General features: G+C 37.1%; 1 long non-coding RNA gene and 1 pseudogene across 2 annotated transcripts; both read right to left on the bottom strand.

Moving 5' to 3' along the window:
- Positions 1 to 586: 586 nt before the first annotated feature.
- On the bottom strand, positions 587 to 1,590 carry LOC311076916 (trace amine-associated receptor 13c-like; annotated as a pseudogene). The gene has a single exon. The product of its transcript is annotated as a trace amine-associated receptor 13c-like (transcript).
- A 4,513-nt stretch (positions 1,591 to 6,103) lies between these two features.
- On the bottom strand, positions 6,104 to 8,892 carry LOC311076674. The gene is made up of 4 exons (XR_014604690.1): positions 8,762 to 8,892; positions 7,215 to 7,261; positions 7,039 to 7,104; positions 6,104 to 6,486 (listed from the first exon to the last, which is right to left on the bottom strand). It is a non-coding gene; the product is annotated as an uncharacterized lncRNA (long non-coding RNA).
- Positions 8,893 to 9,142: the final 250 nt, after the last annotated feature.

The raw sequence follows: 9,142 nt of genomic DNA, 5'->3' as shown, positions 1-9,142 counted from the left end.
CAGTGTACATGTGATGCTTTTATACATAAATATGTAATTAAGACACTATGTATACCAGCCTACATAAGCAGCCGCTCTTCATGTGAAGAGCACAGGAGAATACTCATTTGATTTTTAAAGAGTTTGATGCTAGCATGCAGATTATGTAATGTTTTCATACTTTAATAAGCATTCAAATACATAAAACACATAAACTGGTTAAAGCAGTCAATTTTTACTATACTGAACTATTTTGTACTGATACTTTTCAGTATTTAATGAAATACATTTATGTATTTATAAGAAATATTTCTCTCACATTGTTTACATGTTGGATTTACTTTATCTTAGCATTGGACTTTGGGATCAATTCTCTGTGAAGAATACATGTGATACTTTCTTAGAACACAGAAGAGATATTGGCAGCCTCAGTCACCATTTATGTTCATTGCATCTTTTTTTCTGGACAGTGAAAGTGAATGGAAAGTGAATGGCCTAGCAACTCGTGAAATCACATGTGTTGTATTTGTGCATTTTCAGGGATGGAAAACAGAGGTTGTGCTTTAAGTGCAAAAAAATAAAATAAATCAATCCCCCACCACCACAATCATGAATGATAATCTGTAAACATTTCCATCAGAGAGGATGCTGGCTGAAATATTTTAAGAGTCAAGATGTGTTTAACTGATATTTTAAACCAGTGGTAAAATAAAGCATAGATAAGAGGATTCAGACCACAGCTTACAAACAAAGTCCATGTTAGAAATGTCATTGTAGTGGAAGAAATTGCAGTGGTTTCAATTAGAGAACTGATATAGAATGGAATCCAGCACAGCAGATAAACTGTCACAATGATTCCTAATGTCAGAGCAGCTTTAGTCTCAGATTTCCTCCTCACTGAGCTTTCAATTACACATTTACCACCTTTCATCAGAGAGTTTATAACTTTCACTTGACATTGTACAACATAAAATATCCTCAAATATACAGTAATGATCACAACACAAGGAAATAGGAAGAAACAGGTAAAATTAGTGAATGTCCAAGCAAGACTATTCATAACCATGCACTGACCATAACATGTTTTGTATGAGATTTTAAAATATCCGATACTAGTTACACACCCAATATTGTAACCTAAACAACAAAACCAGCAGAGACAGATACTTATTAAAGTTTTAGTTATGGTTATTTTCTGTGGGTACAGTAATGGGTGACACACAGCCACATAACGATCAACAGCAATTAAAACTAAATTACTGAGAGATGTAGAAAGGAGCAACCTAACGATAATTATAAACAATCCGCAATAAGTGTCTCCAAAGTACCAACACATCTCAGTTTGCTTGATGCCCTCTATGGGTATCACAATAAGTCCGGTAAGCAGGTCAGTCACAGCCAGAGAGAGAATAATCAGGTTTGTGGGAGTGTGAAGCTTCTTGAAGTGAGAGATGGAGATGATCACCAGCAGGTTCAGAAACACAGTCCATGCTGACAGCAATGATATGAGCAGGTAAATTATATTGTATTCATGTCTGGAGCGTTTTCCCTTGATACATGATGAGTTGATGGCAGGAAAGCAGTATTGAGTCTCATGATCCTCTGTCTCATAGGCCATGAGTGAGTCTCCTCCTGTTACGAGTTTGTTCTTCTCTCCTTACTGTCCTTTCATTTATACAGTGTCTAGATCAGCCTGACCAACCCATCTACCGCCCACTGGTGATGATGCATAATGGCAAAATTATTTTCTTAATGCATTGCATATTTTTCAATGCGGATTAAAGCTAAGATGCAAGAGGTTTTGTAGTCCTTCCTTGTGCACCACTGAGTGTGTGCCCATTACTTGATTTGTAGCCATAAATTACAGGTATCCTCCACCCAAAAATATACATTTCTTTCATTATTTCATGATGCCCCAGATATATATGCAGGGTTCATCAATTTTGTAAAATGCTTGATTTTAACCATTATGTTTTCAAAGTTTAAAACAAGGTTGGATTTTGAATATTGTCATTGAAAATTCTTGATATTTTTTATTCCTTAGAATAAAAAATAACCTTTGTTAAATTTCAACTCGTGGAACATTTGTGCGTCATAGTGCATCACTTATAAAATAAAAATAGGCAATAGATTAAAATATTAGTGATAGCCTTTGATTTACTGTAGTTAATGTGGTAGTGCATAGAGTTCATTTTAGAATAAGAAAGAAAATTTGTGTTTAAATTTATGTGAACCAATCCGTTTGAATTACATTCGTAGTAAAATCTATGTGTATTCTGCTTAAATATAGACACCAGGCAGATGCTGTTTTCTGCATACAGTATATTTTCTCCTCTCACTCGCACAAAAACAGATTCAGTTTTCCTCAAAATGTATGAAAATAGACAGTGGAAAACAAACAGAATTTTATGCAAACCTGTGTAAGGCCTGTCCAATCGTTCCAACGACAGTTTCCGATAAGTGGGTGAAAGTTTAGAAGCTGCAGTTAGAAGCTGGTTGCTATAGAAATAGACAAGCAATATGTCTTACTTTGTTACATTTACAAAATTGTACTTTTAAGAATAGATTTAAATGATGGTACTTTTATTTTAACTCGAGTACATTTCTAATGAAAAAACTGTACTTTTACTTCGTTACGTGGGGCGACGTTTCTATCGTTAAGCCTGTTTTATGCTTCTGCGTTGAATCGACGGTGTACCCCCGCAGACCCCTCTGCGTCGCCGCGAACCCCTCTCCGACCCCTCCACCGTAGCTCGACGTGCACCTCCAAAAAATTGTAACTACGCGTCGATGCGATGCAGACCGCAAGGGCTGTGATTGGTCAGATTATACATCATTTCCGGAGTGTAGCTTTTCCGGTTTCCCCCTATACCGCCATTTTTAAAGTGACCACTGCACTGGTCGTACAGACCAACTTCGCTGACGTCTTCTTTTTCTTCTGCGATTAAACATTTGCAATAAAATCATTTGTTGTTCAACGTCGATTAGCTCCAGCTGCAACAACACTCTCTCTCTTTCGCTCGCCATTGTCGGAAATGAAAAAGAGGAACCGGCGCACGGAACCAAAACAAACTAGCAAAGAGATTCGCGAACCACACACCCCCCTAGCATTCTGGCGGCATTCATTCATTTCACCGCGATGCAATGCAACCCGACGCAGAACCATAAAACGGCCACGACGCCGTAGGAGTGACGGCGTAGCTACGCCGTGGAGTTGACGCAGAAGCATAATGAGGCCTTTAGGCTACTTTATTTTAATGCAATATTTTGTTAAATGTGTAGTTTATTCCAAGCGCGCTGTCTCTTTTTTTATGGACATGAGTGATGCTCAATTCACAAATGAATCGCTCTTTTGAGTCGATTCTGTTCAAAGACTTAATCAAACAAGTTGGCAGAACTGTCTAATAATCAGTTCGCGAATCAGTTTGAATTATTTGTTCAGCTTCCTGCACGCACTTAATCGTCTGAAGCGGTTTCACACTCTCGGAATCATAACAGGAAGATTTAAGACCATCAAGAATGTTGGATGAAGTGGCCGTGGACCTACTGTACAGTCAAGTGAAAGCAAATCTGCAAATGCATTATTTTAGGCTTGTTCGACTTGAACCGGCGCTGAACAGACCGATCGGTTTATGACATCAAAGTACCACGAGAGCAATTCAAAAGCATAAGGAGCTGTCTCTATTCGCTCTTGCGGTACTTTGATGTCATTCACCGATCGGTCTGTGCAGCGCCGGTTCAAGATGAACAAGCCTTTTGTTTGCAGCGACATCTTGGTAACACTTTACAATACGGGTGCACTAATCATTAATTCATGCTTAACTAATGCACAGATAATCATGTGTTAATGGATGACTCATGAAGAACTAAACCATTAATTAATGATTACTGCATCAGCAACTAATAAAGATTCTAAATGATTAATAGATTAAGTAATATATGAATTGTTATTAATTAAATGTCATAATGTATTAATTCCTTAATAACTTATTTTAACAACTAAAAGTGTAAATTAATGTGTTAATTACCACAGTTGGTCAAAGCAATGTACTTCAACTTCCAGTTGTCTGCTTTAATTAATCATTAACTAATGATTTGCAAATGTATCATTATGTTATGACTTTACTTGTTGAGGCACATGACTATTAACTAATTGTTAAGTAATATGCCATTTGTGGGTTTTGACAGTTTGCACATGCAGTGAATGTAATGTCAAAGAATGTGTTTGAAGGATGGGTGAGTTGGGCTGCACACAAATATCAGCACACCAGAATCTGAACTCCTGAAGCTGTAACACCCCAGTCAGCAAACAAATTTGGCCCAGATTTGGCATGTGTCTGGCACAGCTGGCATTCATCCGGCACTGGCATACAGCATGTGGGCCAAACATGGCCCGGGTTTGGCAGAGATGTATGGAGGTAGATTTGTGTCTTTATTATTCAATCAAAAAAAAGGTTGCTTCAATCAAAAAATATATTTTCAATCAAAAAAACCCGTTTCAATCAAAGAAAAAAAGTGTTTGAATGCAAAAATATATTTGAGACTCAAAAAAATGCATTTGAACACTATTTTTTTTTGCTTGAAAATGTTTTTTTTGATAGAAGTGAAGGTTTTTTTGTTTGAAGCAACTTTTTTGATTGAAGTATTGTTGTTTTGTGTTTGGGCCATATTATGGGTAGGACATTTGTGTCTTTATAATTCAATCAAAAAAGAAGTTGCTTCAAACAAACAAAACATATTTTCAATAAAAAAATCACTTCAATCAAAAAATAAACCTTTTCAATCATAGAAAAAATGTTTTTGAATGCAAAAAAATATTTGAGACTCAAAAAATTGCACTTGAACACTTTTTTTTTGATTGAAAATGTTTTCTTTGATTGAAGTAATCTTTTTTGTGTTTGGACCATGTTATGGGTAGGACATTTGTGTCTTAATTATTCAATCCCAAAAAAGTTGCTTCAATCAAAAAAAAAACATTTTCAATCAAAGAAAAAACTGTTTAAATGCAAAAAAAAAAAAAATCATTTGAAGTGTTTTTTTTTTTATTGAACTTTCTTTTTTTTTGAATGAAGTGAAAAAAGTTTTGAAGTCGTTTTTTTTTTAAATCATTTTGACACAAACGTACCGCAGTGGGGGCGGGTGCTTCCCCATTGGTCAGACATGCTTGAGTGACAAGTGTCTACACCAACGACGTCTTTCTGACAAGCAAGTCATGGTCGCCACTCGCCAGCGAGCCAGGAAGCAGTGGTGGAGTTGTTGGTAAGTAGATAAAACCGTATTAAAATGATTGGTGTCACGTTATTAGCCTACTCTGTTTGATATTTCGATTAAACATACAGCTTGCTAACTTAGCTCACGTTGACTAATTTGTGTGATGGTGTTAGATATCTGACGCCTCATATTGTCAGGCAGGCTAGCAGGGTGCGCTAACGGCTAATTGAATTGTTTATTTCACTTAAGTAACGTTACAGAGGCTTGCTATGTGCTTGTGCTATATTGTGTTATAATACGTAACGTCATTAGTGGTCAAACAACAGTCCACAGGCCAACTGTTGCCCACAGCGCTGCCTGTTTAGCAGCAACAGGTCATGCAGAGCCTGAGTCTATCTTCTCACACAGCCCACAGGATTACAGCTATTTGACCGTCCCGCTCTCTCTCTCGCTCACGGGTAGTGGTCTCCCCACCATCACAGTCAAATGCTCGCAGACACAGAGGCAGATGCTGTTATTTTGAGAGCGGGGCTTACATATGCCGTCCCGTACGGAAAATAATGTTGCATACCACCGGTAACATGAATATATATTCCGTTGCTCGGTGCGCAAACTAGCTGTGTCAGGCATTATTTATAAGTAGCCTAATGTCCTGCACAACTCCACATGGAAAACTGGCAGTTCAATGAAGTGATGCTTATTGTCTGACATAGTGTACAAGTAGTTACTAGCTTAAAGTATTGTGCCAATAATGATCCTTCTGGTAAATTTGGCATTCAGTTGAGACACAAAAGCTCTTAGTTTAATGAAAATCTTTGGAAAAGAAGACAAGATGGTTTGTTTAATTAGTATTCATTTATTTAGATTTCTAATATCATATAGTATTGTCCTGTCAACCCATTACAAGTCTTGCCTTATTCAGTGTTGATTTATTGACATGTTTATGTAAGATGTTTTATTAGAAGGTGTGTGAGTGAAAGTTGTCTGAAGTTGTATTTTTCTATTTTATTGCAATGCTGATTGATAATGTAGGACTCTGGTCCTGGCTTGGCCTAAGTTTTGGTGTCTCTAGGTGCTGTGCTCTGTAGGCATGACACATTCATTTCTTTATGTGATACTTTATTTTTTGCATCAAAACTAATTAAAATTAATGTGGACAACTCTGCATCATGCACATTTTCTTTTGTGATGTCCTTCAGTGTCCCGGTCACCAGATACTGGTAACACCACTCTTGAAGAAAGCTTGGAGGCGGTCCACCTTGGCCAAGGCTCACTGCAAATATTTCACCAGCAACTCTGGATATAAGAGGGGGAAATAAAAAAGTGATGCTATGACAAAATTATGTATTGACCTCCCTGTTCATTCACACCATTACCATGGATATATTTTTTTCCTCTATTATCTAAAAACTATGCTAGAGAAAGTTGATTGTTGAAAATACTTCCATGTACGTATATTCCTCCAGCAACAAGAGTCAGTTTGCCATTTAGGCCAACATCCTCTGTTTACCCCATGTGGTGAAGGCTGAAGGAATATAATTTAAATATGAAAGTGAATATTTAGGTTAATTTTGACTAATTTATCAATCCATCCCAAAGATCACATTCTTCAGACTAAAACCACCTTGTGAGATCACAGTGACCTTAACCTTTGAACTCCAAAAGTGGCTGCCTGCTCGTCATACTGGGATGAGAGATTAGATCCTAAGTTAACCACTGTTATCAACAATAACACCATCAATCACTTTAGATGAAGCAGGTAGAGTCTAAAAAGACTAATATATATATATATATATTTTTAAAAAGATTAAAAAGTGTGAATCCAGTTAACAGCAAGTGGAGTGTAACCTGAGTATGTGATAATCGCCTTGCCATGAAGACATGCACAAGAGGTGATGTGTAGTATTGGTCTTTCTAAATGGGAGGGAGAAAAGATGGCTGTTGTGAAAATGGTTATGACCTACAATACACCGGACACATAAAAAGAGCAAAACCATAAATAAAATCTACCCATCCATTCTTACCTTTATTAAGCAATCCTGTTCCAAAAAGTTTTAGTGGAGTTCTTGGCCTAAAAAAACATAATTTGATCAACAGGAAAAACAATTAGTCCATCTGCTGCCTGGAAAGATGTTGCAGTTAATGTAGGTAGCTATCGTTGTCTGTGTGTGTGTGTGTGTGTGTGTGTGTGTGTGTGTGTGTGTGTGTGTGTGTTGCTGCAGACAGAGACATGAGACAACTTAATTTCAGCTACTTAAGGCTTTAGCTAGTTAGCTACTTTAAAAAAAAAAAAAAAAAATATCTGGCTAAATGTACGCTATATATAGCATTAATGCCATTATGCTTAACGGTTACACTAACAAGCCATCAAAATTGATGGCTTGTATAATAAAAGTAACCATACGACACTATTGAGCAGTTATAATTGAGAGTGCAGCAATACCTGTATCGATATCAATACTGCTTATCAATACTTCAAATAATTTGATGCAAAAAATAAAGTATCACATAAAGAAATTAATGTGTCATGCCTACAGAGCACAGCATTTAGAGACACCAAAACTTAGGCCAAGCCAGGACCAGAGTCCTACATTATCAATCAGCATTGCAATAAAATAGAAAAATACAACTTCAGACAACTTTCACTCACACACCTTCTAATAAAACATCTTACATAAACATGTCAATAAATCAACACTGAATAAGGCAAGACTTGTAATGGGTTGACAGGACAATACTATATGATATTAGAAATCTAAATAAATGAATACTAATTAAACAAACCATCTTGTCTTCTTTTCCAAGGATTTTCATTAAACTAAGAGCTTTTGTGTCTCAACTGAATGCCAAATTTACCAGAAGGATCATTATTGGCACAATACTTTAAGCTAGTAACTACTTGTACACTATGTCAGACAATAAGCATCACTTCATTGAACTGCCAGTTTTCCATGTGGAGTTGTGCAGGACATTAGGCTACTTATAAATAATGCCTGACACAGCTAGTTTGCGCACCGAGCAACGGAATATATATTCATGTTACCGGTGGTATGCAACATTATTTTCCGTACGGGACGGCATATGTAAGCCCCGCTCTCAAAATAACAGCATCTGCCTCTGTGTCTGCGAGCATTTGACTGTGATGGTGGGGAGACCACTACCCGTGAGCGAGAGAGAGAGCGGGACGGTCAAATAGCTGTAATCCTGTGGGCTGTGTGAGAAGATAGACTCAGGCTCTGCATGACCTGTTGCTGCTAAACAGGCAGCGCTGTGGGCAACAGTTGGCCTGTGGACTGTTGTTTGACCACTAATGACGTTACGTATTATAACACAATATAGCACAAGCACATAGCAAGCCTCTGTAACGTTACTTAAGTGAAATAAACAATTCAATTAGCCGTTAGCGCACCCTGCTAGCCTGCCTGACAATATGAGGCGTCAGATATCTAACACCATCACACAAATTAGTCAACGTGAGCTAAGTTAGCAAGCTGTATGTTTAATCGAAATATCAAACAGAGTAGGCTAATAACGTGACACCAATCATTTTAATACGGTTTTATCTACTTACCAACAACTCCACCACTGCTTCCTGGCTCGCTGGCGAGTGGCGACCATGACTTGCTTGTCAGAAAGACGTCGTTGGTGTAGACACTTGTCACTCAAACATGTCTGACCAATGGGGAAGCACCCGCCCCCACTGCGGTACGTTTGTGTCAAAATGATTTTAAAAAAAAACGACTTCAAAACTTTTTTCACTTCATTCAAAAAAAAAGAAAGTTCAATAAAAAAAAACACTTCAAATGATTTTTTTTTTTTTTTGCATTTAAACAGTTTTTTCTTTGATTGAAAATGTTTTTTTTTTGATTGAAGCAACTTTTTTGGGATTGAATAATTAAGACACAAATGTCCTACCCATAACATGGTCCAAACACAAAAAAGATTACTTCAA

This window comes from Abramis brama, assembly GCF_963993115.1.
Source record: "Abramis brama genome assembly, chromosome: 25".
Taxonomy (NCBI): domain Eukaryota; kingdom Metazoa; phylum Chordata; class Actinopteri; order Cypriniformes; family Leuciscidae; genus Abramis; species Abramis brama.
Note: the sequence above shows the minus strand (reverse complement) of the source record. Positions and strands in the feature narration are given on the sequence as shown.